Source organism: Notolepis coatsorum (assembly GCF_963971535.1).
Source record: "Notolepis coatsorum genome assembly, chromosome: 12".
In the NCBI taxonomy this organism is placed as follows: Eukaryota; Metazoa; Chordata; class Actinopteri; order Aulopiformes; family Paralepididae; genus Notolepis; species Notolepis coatsorum.
In genome coordinates, this window is record NC_140176.1 from 50301547 (window position 1) to 50317579 (window position 16033).

Below are 16033 nucleotides of genomic sequence, written 5' to 3' on the forward strand. Positions count from 1 at the left end.
CACATTCTTTTAACTTACGAGGTCTCTCTGCTCCCATTCTCATCTGCCTTGACACCAGCTCCTGAACATGTCGTCCATTTCTGCATTGTCCTCGGCCAGTTGTCACAGTACTATTAGACAGGGCAGGGCGATTAAACACGTCTCAGCTCGTCCATTTCTGCATTGTCCTCGGCCAGTTGTCACAGTACTATTAGACAGGGCAGGGCGATTAAACACGTCTCAGCTCCTGAACATGTCGTCCATTTCTGCATTGTCCTCGGCCAGTTGTCACAGTACTATTAGACAGGGCAGGGCGATTAAACACGTCTCAGCTCCTGAACATGTCGTCCATTTCTGCATTGTCCTCGGCCAGTTGTCACAGTACTATTAGACAGGGCAGGGCGATTAAACACGTCTCAGCTCGTCCATTTCTGCATTGTCCTCGGCCAGTTGTCACAGTACTATTAGACAGGGCAGGGCGATTAAACACGTCTCAGCTCCTGAACATGTCGTCCATTTCTGCATTGTCCTCGGCCAGTTGTCACAGTACTATTAGACAGGGCAGGGCGATTAAACACGTCTCAGCTCCTGAACATGTCGTCCATTTCTGCATTGTCCTTGGTCAGTTCTCAGTGCTATTCGCTATGGGCGATTAATCAAGTTTCAATTTCAATTATGATTTTGGTTTCCCACATCTTGTTCATGAAAACAAGATAATCAAGCTTTAAACCATTTTTGTGCTGCATGCCGTGTTGCTCTGATTTAGCCTTGTGTTGTAACAGCAGTGCACCCCCCCCCCTTTTAACTTGTAGAAGATGACAGAAAGGCATCCTTTGGTCAAGAAGAAAGGTATAACAAAAAAGTTATTGTCATATGATTTGCTCAAATCAATGAGTAATCGTGTTTAACATGATTTCAATATCAATCCAATTAATCGTGATTATTATTTTTGCAATAATCAAGCAGCCCTACTATTAGCTATGTAGGCCACCATATTTTTTGATGGGTGGGACTATGCGGAACACTTCAATGTTAAAACTTTGCTGTAAAAATCCCACTTCAAGAACCGTGACAGTCAAGACGGCAGGCAGAATGCACCAATGTAATTAAAGACACAGGATTATCAGAATCACTTATTCACCAAATGCATCACAATGGACACAGGAATTTTACTTGACATAATCGGCACGACAGACACGCTACCTGACTCGGATTGTGCCATAGTTGTGTTTGTGTAACGTGAATAAGATAATAATCATCGTTCCCTTCCAGAGTACGCTATTGTACGCTAACTGCAACCAATGAAGAAGACGATGAAAACGCAGAGCGCTGTAGTACTTCTGGAGAGAAGGAAGGAAACAGAGGGGGGCCAATCACTAATCTACTGTGATGGCTGTTCATCTACGTCAACGGAGTGACTGGTAAAGCCTCTGTATCCTTGGTATACTGAAGCTTGTGTTTTTGTCTGCTCTTTCATCTCAGCCCCCCATTCACAAGCGTTCCTCACGAATCCTGACAAGAATCCATGAATCCCTTTTGCTAAGTCTATGTTTGGTCCCAATAGATGTACTGTATGTTGTACACACAGGCCCCGCTCACAGGTCATTATCCCCTGAGGAATTCTGTTTTTCAAAACGTTCTGCTCTCACCATCTATCTGAAGGTGTCAGTGGATGGAAAATAATAAATAATCAATAAATAGAAGTATATAATAGGAAACAGTTGCAGATGTCATCATTAGGGAGGGTGATAGGAAGCATAGGGATAGGGAGGATGTTAGGAAGCATAGGGAGGGTGATAGGAAGCATAGTAATTGTGATAGGAAGCATAGGAAGGGTGATAAGAAGCATAGGAAGGGTGATAAGAAGCATAGGAATTGTGATAGGAAGCATAGGAAGGGTGATAAAAGCACAGGAAGGGTGATAAGAAGCATAGGAAGCATGTAAGGAAGGGTGATAAGAAGCATAGGAAGGGTGATAAGAAGCATAGGAAGGGTGATAGGAAGCATAGGAAGGGTGATGAGAAGCATAGGAAGCACATTAGGAAGGGTGATAGGAAGCATATGACGGGTGATAAGAAGTAGGGCTGCATGATTAATCGATTTTAAATCGAAATCGCGATTTGGAACGATGCAAAAAAATAAAGAAATCGCAAATAATTTTTTAAATAGTTTTTTTGTACTTTATTTAACTAGGAAGTCCCATTGAGATACAATATCGGTTTGGGAGAGGGAGGTAAGGGGTTTTAGATTGTGTGTTGTGAAGTTTAGACTTCAGAGAGAGAGAGTAAAGTACAGAAAAAAAGGTACCGTTGGGTACCGGTATCGATTCCCAGGTAAAAAGAAACATTTTCAGGCTTGGTGTCCTGAAAAGACCCACCGCGTAAGCCAGATGCAAGCCGCATTTTACAATAAACCTCTGTGGGGCTGCTTAAAAAATATATATTATAATCGCAAATTTAATCGCAATCGCAATATCTGTCAGAAAAATCGCAATTAGATTATTTCCCAAAATCGTGCAGCCCTAATAAGAAGCATAGGAAGCATGTTAGGAAGGGTGATATGAAGCATAGGAAGGATGATATGAAGCATAGGAAGTATGTTAGAAACAGATTCCAAGCATGAAGGGGTGGGGCTTAGTTCAATGGACAATGGTGGTATTTAATTAATGAATAAATATTTTTAATGCGTAGGTATAGCAACAACAATAGGTTCACTATGATATTTCCATGTTGTAAACTGGGGCCTGTAAAAGCAAACCTGTGTAGTATCGCCCGCTTATGTTCAAAAGGTGTAATTGTATACTGTATATCTATTTCAATGAAAATATTTGTTGTTTGAAAACTATTCCAGGATTCACATCCTTCGCCTGCTGCCAGTCTTGACAAGCTTCATCCATCACAGCTTTGTAGTTTGCAAAATTAGCTCCGGATCAACAGACAGATACAGTATCAGTGATGCCAGTAACTAGTTACTAAGTAACTAGTTACTCTAATCTGATAACTTTTCAGTAAATAGTCATCTCACTCGTTACTTTTTACAAGCCAGTAATCTGATTAGTTACTTTTGTGTGGCTGTGTGCATTACCATTTAGTTACTATCTAATAATGCTGATGATAAGAGAGCCAGGGGTACAGTCAGCTAGACCGGAGATGGGACGTAGGCACACAGCCACACACGCATGTTTACGTTTATAGCTGATTTTAGAATGGCTTCAGTTAAATCAACTATCCAGTTCGTTTTATAGTGTACTTTGGCTACTTGAGAGAGAGTGAGAGAGTGAGAGTGAGAGAGAGAGATTCATGTTACGTGCGACTTGCGGAGTACACACTGAGTCCGTTGTCTCAGAATGGATTTGGTAGAGAGAGAGAGGTAGAGGTAGAGAGAGAGAGACTGGATAACGTTATCACTTACCTAATGAGACGCGTGATGTTGCTTCGCAGAAGCAAAAAAGATGACTACTTCGTAACCTAGTTACTTTCAAAGCAAGTAATCAGTAAAGTAACTAGATTACTTTTTAAAGGAGTAATCAGTAATCAGATTATTTTTACAAGTAATCTGTGGCATCACTGTACAGTATACACACACACACACACACACACACACACAATCCTGGTGGAGACAGTAACTCAAGTACAGCAAAGCTACTGTGGTGTACACTCTCGTATTCGAGTACGTATTACTAAGTATTACACAATTCGCTTTACTATGGAATGACTATTATTTTTCAGTATGGGTGGCCCTAATGGGAATCAAACCCCTAACTCTTGGCAGCGCCAAGCACTCTACCCACTGAGCTACGCAGGAAAAGTGAGATAATGTTCATGGTGGAACAACATCATCACGCGGGAACACTGCTTTCTAACAGTACCGTCTACCTGTATGTCATATATGTTATGATTAATTGAAAATGGGGGACCCTGATGTAAACTTCTCTGGTCTGCAACCGGGCAATTCCATGAAAATGTCAACCTCACCATGAAAAAATGTAAATAACATGATCATAACCAAACCAATTTCAAATGTATCATCAAGGTCTATATTTTGAAGTACAAAATAGATTTGATTGTATTATTTATGAGAATGCATGTTTTTTCACACTACAGGAGGAGACACAATGATGTAAAAATTTATTTTTCGATTAACCTAATTGTATGACTTTCTGAATGGCCAGAATGGCAAAAAATAAATCAACAGATATTTTTCTAACCTCACCTTTGGTCATGAAGGGCTGTTGTATCAATATGTGAATCAATTATGTACTTTGTGTCTTTCCATTGGCAGGTGAAGCATGCTGTTATAATGCCCCTTTATGGGACAGCCAATGTAACGTCCATAACGTTTTCCAGGAAAAGTTGTTGCAAAGTTGTTGACATTGCATCTGGAATGCAATGTCAACCAAACTTCCTAAGCAAAGCTAACTTTTATAAAGATGACATATTAGCAACAATTAGTCATTCTGGTCTTATTTTTTGTATTCTTTACAAGCGTTATGGACGTTACCGTTACGGATGTTACATTGCGAATGTGTTGTTAAATCACAAAGAAAGTTCATATCGCTGTCATTTCAATCGGTGCGCGTCTCGCGAGACGACTGCACAAGACCCGCAAAATATCTCCCGTGGTAGGAGAACGTCATTCGTCACTCAAACCTGCAGGACATCTCTGAGGATATGCGACCATCGCATTTTGTTGCTCGCATCCAACTTGGATGATCCAAGTCAAAAGGTAATGCATACTAATCGATCAGTAAAAGCAATCAAATGAGACATTTCAAGTGATGATGACATCGTATGGAATTTGGGCATTCATCATCAACGTTTCCCTGGCAAGAAGATAATTTAGCTAACCTCAGGCAACCCTCTTCTTACAGTCTCTTCATGGCCAAATTACCTGACACCGACACTAGCAGCTACTGTAGCAATATCAGTCAGTCGGGGCTGTCGGGCACCGGCAGCTAGATAGGTTAACGTTACGTTAAGCATACCATATTTATAAGCACTTAATCTTCATTAATATATAGGCTACATGCAGGCTTTTAAAGTCATGAAATGTGTAGCGCATTGCTTAGAGTTAAAGAGGGCCATATACAGTGGCGGCCGGTGGGTTTCGCCACTAGGGGGCGCTATACCAAACATTTTGCAAAATGCAAACATGTACAGTACAGTACCACGCAACACTCATTGCCAGACGTGAGCGATTCGACTCACGCTCACGGCAATGAATCGGCTCTTATGAACGAGTCGCTCAGCTGTTACTACAACAACACACAACCAGTCAAATAAAGTATAGTCTAGACTCTAATTCACAACTTGAAACACAATATATAAATAGAAAAGTTAGAAACAAAACTCGCCCGTCTACAAACACAGGCAGATCTCTCCCTCTCTCCTTCTCTCTCTCACACACAGCGCGACGTGGAATCGATTCGTTACACAATCAGACCTATTATATACCAAGAATAACTTCAGTATGAGTACAGGGCTGTACACATATTTTGCATATTGTTAAACGAGCCAAGGCTAGCTATTAAACTATCGATATGAATCGAAAATCTGGGACCCTGATGTAAACAAGACAAACGTCTTTCTCTGGTCTGCATCCCCTTAACAATTGTGTGTATTGAGCCGTACTGTATTGTACCCATTCTGCAATCTGTTAATAAAGTTCTCATTCATTCATTCATTCATTCAAACATAGACGATATTGAACAAGCCATAATCCACGTATTTTCAATCCGAGAGAGCTGCAGTAGTTAAATCAATGAGCCATCGAGATAGTCAGTGTGGTAAGTAACGTTATTATTGCATCCAAGATTGATACAGATACAGAGAGAGAGAGAGAGAGAGAGAGAGAGAGAGAGAGAGAGAGAGAGAGAGAGAGAGACTCACTGTTTAGTTGAACGTCCAGGGCCAAGTTAGCAGTTAGCCAAGTGTTAGCTCAGCTGAGCTCGTTGCCACAACACTCAACAAGTACATTCCTTTGTCCATTTCCGCTCGAACAGACTGCAAAACTACCTGGCGTTCTATCGCCATGCTCTAAGACAAACTCTAACCTTAACCAACTTTGAAAGAGTGCCTAAGCTTAAGAACTTGCAGTCACGGCACGGCACGCTCTAAGACAAACAGCTGCATGCATCTCACAACAACACAACTATCTCAACCAAGCTAGAAGCTAGAAATTGGATTCGGCCAATCAGAGATCGTCTCTGTGAAATTCTGCCATGGAAAGAAATACTGGCGTCGGCCAATCAGAGAGCGTCTCCGCGAAATGCGGCTATGGAAAATCCTTCACGGAAGTTCACGCTGCTGGCTAGACCGCTTCAAATCGCGCTCGGATTCCAACATAATAGTCATATTTCAACGCACAACGCCGTATGCACTGATTGGCTGTGACGGAGACAGCGATCAAACTGTGACGCGCACGCAGAGCGCTATCGCGTATTGCCCCCGAGAAATACGAAAAAATAAAAAAAATAAAAAAAACGTGATGTCACTTCCTGCTCTGGAAAACGGTGTTTTTTTTATTTAGATAATAACGTTATATTGTGCATTGGAAATACAAACATACTTAAAATGAGTAAATATTATTAATTTTAAACATGTTTATATTATTTATAGGGCTATAAAACACAAAAACGAAAAAGTTTTATTCTCTTCTTCTCTGATTTAACAGCAGCTGGCCAGCAGGTGGGTCGGCGCCCTAGCGCCCCTAGTGGTAGAGCCGCCACTGGCCATATATCTGCTGCGCTCGGGAAAATATCTGCGGTGCGTAATTGTACATCTTTCTCCCCGCAGTGATCCTGACAGCTGCGCGTCAGACTTCAGTAACATATAACAACACGAGACACTCAAAAGCTAGGCAGGTAATGTTAATTGGAAGCAGTTTTATATAGAAACAAAAGGAATATGAGCCGTCAGTGAAAATGATTTTCTCCCCACACTACAGTTGATGCGGACAGCTGCGCGCGTCAGACCCACCCTGACTGTCAAAGATCTCTATAACATCCCTGATTAAAACCACAGGACAGGTACAGCAGGGCAAGCAAGTTATTGTCATTGTTTTTGTAGGCTATGTTATTTAGTGTTATTTAGTCAATGAAAATGAGAAGAAAAAGAACATTACTTTGGCTCCAAGGAAATAAATTAAAAGGGAGAGGTGCTCTGCCGTGGGGTAAACTTAGTACAAAAGTTAAATAGAGAAACTCTACAAAGCGAAAGCACTTTGTCTCCATGTATAAAAAAGCATTTGTTTTAACTAGTGCTGTCAATAGATACAAAAAAAATTAACTAATTGATATCACACATTTCTGTAATTAATCTAGATTCAAAATGGCATTTATGACAAAGGAAATCCATCTGCTGAATGTGATTTATTATCAGCATTTTAAGTCTATTATTTTACACTTCAAAGGCATTTATTTGACCAGTTTAATGTATTTTAATTCTTTTTAATTCTTTTAAATTTTCTGGACGGTTCTGGGACGGCGGTGGAAAAAGTTACCGGTAGTCTGGAGCCCTGGTGTACACCAGGGGCGTGGCTAGGGGGTGGCTACTTGGGCTCAAGCCCCGAATGTTTTCTGAAAAGCCCCGAATCTATTTCAATTTTTTATTTTTTTTTTACAATTCATCATTGTTACATGAAAATATGTTTGCACCAGATTTAGCAGAAGCTAATTTCCATCTGTGGTCTATCCAGCTGCTAACTGTATTTGAGTGAGTTAAGTCTTGGTGTTATGGTAGACTCAGACCTAAGCTTTAAATCACAATCAACAAGTTGACAAAAACTTAATTCTTCCACCTTAGAAACATAGCTAAAGTACGGCCATTTATAAATCAAAAGGACGCTGAAAACCAGATCCATGCCTTTATCTCAAGCCAACTCGACTACTGTAATGCACTCCTTACCGGCCTCCCGAAAGAATACGATGATAACTATTTTATTGCAATGCACTATTGCATTATTTTATTCTATTTTACTAACTATTTTATTGCACTGCACTATTTTACTTTGTATCAGTGAATCATAGACGCCTGGCCATAAGAGCATTCGGAGCATCTCTGCTTTCCCACTATTGAACTTGGGGGAGCAAAGGTATGCTCTTGCTCCACCACTTTTTGATCATATGGAAAATATGATATATCCGCCCCCAATATATAAATCTATCCATAACTACGTTATGGTTAACTGAGTTTTATAGTGAAAAGAGCAGCTTTATTGGTCAAGATTGAAGGCTCTATATTGCAGGAAATTGCACGTACAGGTTCATTAAATTAAAAAAAAACCTGCCGTGGAGGGTCGTGCCTGACCCCCTCCAAACTACCCCTTGCCTGCCAAAAAAAAGAATTATAAAAAAAAAAGAAAAAAAAAAAGCGGGCACCTATCTGGGCTAAGCCCCGGATCTCCTACAATCCTAAATCCGCCCCTGGTGTACACACTAGGCTACACAGTAGTTAAATCCCAACGCTTGTCAGCGTTCATCAGGTGAACGTAACATTAGGGATGGGTACCGAATTCGGTACTTTTGAGGTACCGAACCGAAACACGTCGGTACTACCGAGTATCGAATCAAGTGAGAAACCGATTTTTTTTTTTTTTTTTTTTTTTTATTATTATTATTATAATTTTTTTTCATGTCAACGTTCACACGCACAATATATGCTTACCTAGGATTTGACTTGATTCAACAACAAAGCAGTCGGAGCAATGACAAGCCGAAAACTGTCGAAATTGTAGTTATTTGAAGTTTGGATTTTTTTTTAAATTAAATTTCTTGAGACTAAAGTACAGAAAAAAGGTACCGTTGGGTACCGGTATCGATTCACGGGTACCGGTACCGGTATCGGTTCAAATGTGAAAGGTACCCATCTCTACGTAACATAGCCTATCACACAGATTCAATTTATCAACGATGTGCCTGAACAGCAAGAAATACAGGCTACATTTTGAAAACGAGATAATCAATTCATGATCATAAAAAACATTACTATTTAGTGCTATAATCATAATAAATAACAACAACAATAACAGTGATGGTAATAATTTAACACTTTAATCGCCGATGACGTGTTTAGACGTCATTCCTAGCCATGCTCATTCTGCCGAAGACGCCGTAACTCGTCTTTGATGTCAATATTTCAAAAATCTGTGATCGAAATCATATTTCTCCTCCGGGGTCCTGAGATATACTGCTGATCTCCACTCAACTCTCTAGCGGTTCAAGAGCGTCATCTGGTGGCCGATCGGCAGATCGCCAACAGGAAGTGACTCGTCAAACAGGAAGTGCTCATCCATAAATCGTCCGGGCACTCGCGATCATTAGCAGGACTCTATCTCAACACACTGGATAATCAATCGCTCGCCCTAACTCAATAAACAACGTTATTTGGACGTATATAGTATTATACAACCTGGACATGGTTCATCAGGATCAACATCCCATAATCGAAAACTGTCTACTCCAAGCTGATCGTCCAACGGCGCGAGGAAGATACGGTGAGTTTCAACGTTATTTTCTAACGTCTTCTATACTAACTGATCTGATGATCATATGACCCACACTAGATGAATGGTATAACGTTGCCCACGGAATTATAAACGGCCCCTCGCCCATCCGGTCAATATCAGATGATACGTAGTAACTTCTAGAAGTACCTCCAGTTGAAATTTTTCATCTGGCACCGATCGCTACCAAACTGTATTCGATCATCAATATAGTGCATTTGGGGCTATAAATCAAGTTCTGGAGAAAGCTGCAGAAAACGATAAAAACATACTTATACTTTAGACCGTATTTTAGTATTAATATGTGAATGAAAAAGTATAACATTGATACACCCTGAACAATACATATAGGACATTGAATGGGCCATAATAATGTCAATTTAGCAATAGAATTTAAAAAGTTATAGCCCTGCAAAGAAGGGGAACTTCTCCATAGACAAATAGAGCTGGCTAGGGATGGTAAATTATGAATTTAACCATGGCGATCAAAGTGTTAAGAGGAAAATTAGCAGCAGGCCTATGGGTATTTTTCTGGTTTTAGGTACATGTAGTCTAGGTTATTGAGGGATAATAAAGCATAAGTTATGAAAAGGAAAACATTTAAAAATTGAAACCGTGCATATACTAAACATATACATTTTCATTTCATTTCAGCATGGCTAAAACAGCTGCAGTACGCCAGAAGGCATTCAGGGAGAGAAATAACGACGAGGCTTTCAAAGCAAAAGAGAGTGAGAGAAAAAAGAAAGAAAGACGAGAGAAAAAGGACACTCAGTCAAAGGAGGAGGTGGAAAGAGTCCGGGCGTTAGGAAGGGAGAGAGTAAAGAAATGGCGTCTTCTCAAAAGTAACAGCCAAGATTCCCAAGAAGTCAGTCAGTCTGCAAAGCATTTTAAAACAAGGCAATCGTTTGGGAAGGCGGTACAACGCACACTCAAGGCTCTGCCAAAAAGCCCATCAAAGAAAAAAGCAGTGATTCAAAATTTGGCCATCTTAATGCACTTGATCATCAAGAAACCCACCCCAAACAACACAGAAACCCCAAATGAAACCAAACAGAAAGTAAATGAGTATTATTCCAGGAACGACATTTCAAGGCAGGCCCCCGGAATGAAGGATGCAGTGACCATAAGAGAGGGATGAGTCAAGAAGAGGGTTCAAAAACGGCACATGTCCATGTCCCTTATGGAGGCTTACCGCTGTTTTAAGGAGGACAATCCTGACATTGTCATTGGCAAATCCAAGTTTGCTGAACTCCGGCCACCTCATGTCTGTCTCTGTTCAGAAACGCTAAAGGAACGTGTGTCTGTGTAGGTACCATGAAAACACTACCCTTCTCCTGGAATGTGTGCGGCGCCATGTTCCTCGCAAAGTCTTTAAGAGCTCGACAGAATTAGTCAGTTCCGTGGTTTGCAGCACTGATGAGCCACAATGCATGCTGAACAGACCACGTGAGCGGATCGGCGCGGCCGAGAAATCCGCTCTTCGCTCTTTAAAGCTTGGTCCGCTCCGCTAATCGCTCATGTTGACCCCGCCCCCAAGTCGCTCTCCGCTCGCTCCCCACTCACCTTGAATCGAGCGCTCCCCGCTCCCGATCGCTCGGCAGTTTTTCTTTTTCTTTTTTGGAGCATGGTGTAAATGAGCTCAAACTACAACAGTCTACACCCCCTGGGCCCCTTAACAATTGTTTGTATTGAGCCGCATTGTAATTGTAGCCATTCTGCAATGTTAAATAACGTTGTTTATCCATTCACTAGTTCTATTAAGCGATGATAGGCTAGCCGAGCCACAATGCTATGGTCGCTGCCATTAACGTTAGCATGTAAGCTAACGTCAACAACAATGGCGTCGATACCTTTTCTAACAGGAGAGTGAGTGTGGGCGTCATAGATATCTATGGTGGGCGTCTCTACAGTGACGAAGCCTGAACCCTTCTCATTGGTTGAAAATGGCCTTCATGTTTGTACATCGCCATCTGTTGCTTTGACATTGTACTGCATGTATATATTACATCAACAGTGTTAAACCACTGTGAGCGGCCTGGAGTGGATTGGAGCGGAGGAGAACTCTCGCTCCGGACGTCGCGCCGACTCATTTTAAAACCCACTCCTCGCTCACGTCAAAACCGGCCGCTCCGCGCCCCGCGCCGCTCACGCTCCGATCCGCTCACATGCACTGATGCTGAACACTTGCGAGGAGTGCAGCGATGCAAAACTGTTCCGGAACAGTATTGTGGACCACATACCAGATGAGGATAAACAGCTGAAGACCACCTGGTATGCCTGGGAGACGGTCGGTGGAGTGCAGATGAAGGCCCAGAAGACTGGGGTACTAGGAGATGTACTTCGTCTTCTCACGAGCAGTGCACCACAATTTCTGAAGCACTGCTGGATGAGATCCAGTCTGCCCACTGGAATCAGAAGCAGATCTCCATCTTCACCTCCGTTGCCTGGTCTGATGCCGACCCCTTGTCCTATGTGGTGAGTGACAGCCTGGACCATGACAAGAAGGCTGTGGCAACCTTTATGGGAGAGATTGTAGAAAACATCAGGAGAAAACATCCCCACATGACACAGCTGCACATATTCAGCGATGGAGCTGCCTCCAAGTTCAAAAACAAATTTTTGTGGGCCTTTTTATCGTCAAGTTTCCGGGAAATGTTCCCCAACCTCCACGTTGAGTGGCACTTTTTTGCCACCAGCCATGGCAAGGCAGCCGTTGACGGAGTAGGAGGCACGGTCAAGCAAGCAGTCAGCACAGCCGTGGTCAGCAGAGTTGTCAACACTGCTGCCGACTTCGCCAGAGTCGCTGGGCAGAGGTGCCCAAACATATCTGTTGACGAGGTGACACCTGAGGAGATCAAGAGCTTCAGTGAGAAACAGGAGCTGGAGGCCAAGTGGGCAGATGTCCCCACCCTTCATGGCACACAGGGAGTGCATCACATCGAGGTTGTATCATGGGGGAAGATCAAACACAAGATGTACTCCACCGCTGATACATCATACCATCACACTTTTCTCTCCTCCTCTGAATTGGCCAGACCACCTGTCTCCTCTGACAAGACCACCTCTCTCTTGTCAACAGCCAGACCCCCAGCTGTCTCGTGCACACAAGCCAGTAGTCACATTGAAGAGGCCAGACGTCCACCACCTGTATACTCTGACAAGGTCGACTGTCACCCACCTACCATCAAGACAGGGTCTCCTGTCTCCTTGTTGAGTTTGAGACAACAAACAAAACAAACAGGCAATTTGTAGGATTGGTCACCCAGCAAGACAACACAGGGGCTGACATTCAATTTATCAGAAAAAATTACAAATCGGGCCTAGTCTTTGGACTTCCAACCATAGAGGACAAGTCCTGGGTCAGTTTTGATCAGATTCGTGAACACCTCAATCCTCACATGGATAACAGAGGGAGATACCATTTCTCTGAACCAGTCCAGGCAGAGTGAATTGGACTTTATTTTTTATAACTTTCTTTTTCATAGTGAGGTTGACATTTTCATGCAATTGCTCCAAAACTCATTTTCTGATTTAACCGATATTAATATATTGCTGTTCTCTGTATAGAAAACACTTTTTTATGTTAATCAAATAAAGAGCTATTTTCCAAAAACGTTTTGTAATTTATTTTCAGAAATGACTGATATTTTGAAACTATATATAAAAAAATAAATTGTTGTGATTTTTGTGATGTCACAGTATGATGTCATAATAGAACATTCTAGAACATTTTGATGTCACAGTATGATGTCATAATAGAACATTCTAGAACATTTGTGATGTCACAGTATGATGTCATAATCAAACATTCTAGAACATTTGTGATGTCACAGTAACATTACTTCCGGTCCACTTCCTGTTTGAGTGCAAAACCGGAAGTAGCATTTCCTGGAATTTTTTCAGACTACAACATGAATCCAGACTGGTTTGACCCTCAAAATGGTCCACCGAAGTCAAACACATGTGGGTAAAGCCCTATTTTTGATAGTGGTTTTTGTCTATTTCAGACGTGTAACATCCATAACGCAAAAATGTAACATCCATAACGGCACTTTTTTGTGATACATTCCTTGAGAGGAAATGCCAAGTTTTCTTGAATGTGCTTTTTGCGTACCTCAAACCCTTCCCTACAAAGTGATAGTAAACATGTTATTCTTTGAAAAAGATATTCACAGTTTTCATCATGTGTTCAGTGAGTCCGAAAAGCTTGTCAATTTCCCGTAACATCCATAACGCTGTGTATTTTGTCACCTATCTCAAAATCCAAAAGGTACATTTTTTTTTACTGCAGGCTCATCTTTATCTCAATAAGTGTAACTAAAATGTGTAAATTATACTTCCAATTCAAATCGATGCCTTGTCAATGTTAAGTTAAGTTTCCAATTTTCTCTCTGAATGTAACATCCATAACGCTGGAATTGCCCAACCCTTAACAATTGTGTGTATTGAGCTGTACTGTACCCAATCTGCAATCTGTTAATAAAATGTTCAATCAATCAATGCTTGAAGACACCAACTGAAGAGTATGAGATATATTTTAATATGTTTATAAGGAATTATAAGTTAATACAGTGATAGTATGAGGTACTAGTGTTGTCACGATACTGGAATTTCGACTTCGATACGATACCTTGAAAAGTATCGATACTTCGATACCATTTCGATACCAAAAAAATATATATATTTTTCTTTTTTCTTTTTTTTTTTAAACAAATTTAGCTTTTGTTGCTGGTTGATTCTCCTCAGCTTCTCTCTGGTACTATAAGAGAAGATAAATATAACACTTTTAAAACCCTTTGTTTATCTTTAGATCACACATTTAAAAATAACTGTTCATCTCACTTCAACCATTTTTATTGCAAATGCAGAACATGGTATTTTCTCAAGCAGACAGATGTAAACACTGTAATCTGTGTTGCATGTACCTGACAAACTGAACTGTTTGTATTACAGTTAGTAACAGTTTCGATTTTTATTTAACGATAACGAGAGCGAGAGAGAGAGAGAGAGAGAGAGAGAGAGAGAGAGGGGCTATGCTCGGAGCATTTTAGTAACGTTACATTTTCAACAAGATTGCTGCTATTTAAACACTTGATGGAAACGGGGTAATGTTAACCTTATGTCGACTGTAGTATTGTATGACCTCGACATAATGTTTAAACGTTAACGTTACTCCGTTTCCATGCAGTAATTATAATGGTGGCCAGCTAAGCTAAGGGAGCTAACGGCTAGCAGTAGCTAACGTTAGCTGATAGCTGCCTGTAACGTTACAACGAATCAGCTGTTGATATTATGCGCCATCAGTAGACAACGTATCATGTATTAAACTAGTGTAAGTGTAACTAAAATGTGTAAATTATACTTCCAATTCAAATCGATGCCTTGTCAATGTTAAGTTAAGTTTCCAATTTTCTCTCTGAATGTAACATCCATAACGCTGGAATTGCCCAACCCTTAACAATTGTGTGTATTGAGCTGTACTGTACCCAATCTGCAATCTGTTAATAAAATGTTCAATCAATCAATGCTTGAAGACACCAACTGAAGAGTATGAGATATATTTTAATATGTTTATAAGGAATTATAAGTTAATACAGTGATAGTATGAGGTACTAGTGTTGTCACGATACTGGAATTTCGACTTCGATACGATACCTTGAAAAGTATCGATACTTCGATACCATTTCGATACCAAAAAAATATATATATATTTTCTTTTTATTTTATTTTATTTTTTAAACAAATTTAGCTTTTGTTGCTGGTTGATTCTCCTCAGCTTCTCTCTGGTACTATAAGAGAAGATAAATATAACACTTTTAAAACCCTTTGTTTATCTTTAGATCACACATTTAAAAATAACTGTTCATCTCACTTCAATCATTTTTATTGCAAATGCAGAACATGGTATTTTCTCAAGCAGACAGATGTAAACACTGTAATCTGTGTTGCATGTACCTGACAAACTGAACTGTTTGTATTACAGTTAGTAACAGTTTCGATTTTTATTTAAAGATAACGAGAGCGAGAGAGAGAGAGAGAGAGAGAGAGAGAGAGAGGGGCTATGCTCGGAGCATTTTAGTAACGTTACATTTTCAACAAGATTGCTGCTATTTAAACACTTGATGGAAACGGGGTAATGTTAACCTTATGTCGACTGTAGTATTGTATGACCTCGACATAATGTTTAAACGTTAACGTTACTCCGTTTCCATGCAGTAATTATAATGGTGGCCAGCTAAGCTAAGGGAGCTAACGGCTAGCAGTAGCTAACGTTAGCTGATAGCTGCCTGTAACGTTACAACGAATCAGCTGTTGATATTATGCGCCATCAGTAGACAACGTATCATGTATTAAACTAGAGTTAATGGTTTAATGCTTCAGTCACAGTGACGTTGAAAGAGCAGCTGTCACGAACCTCTTTCATTTCTTTATGGAGATCCGCGCTGGCACTGCTAAAATGTTTATTTACAAACTGAAGACGGCTCTGTGACTCTGTGAGGGGGAGGGCTGGAGCAGGCGGAGGGGCAAGCGCGCTCTGAACAGCGTGTCA

The 16033-nt window shown here is 40.8% G+C and overlaps 1 protein-coding gene across 1 annotated transcript in view; it reads right to left on the minus strand.

Annotated features, from left to right (window-relative positions):
• Nucleotides 1-16033, minus strand: part of vipr1b (vasoactive intestinal peptide receptor 1b) — a gene marked incomplete at both ends in the record, with an annotated part of 453408 nt that overhangs the window by 320847 nt on the left and 116528 nt on the right. The gene's annotated exons all lie outside the window — the stretch shown is intronic.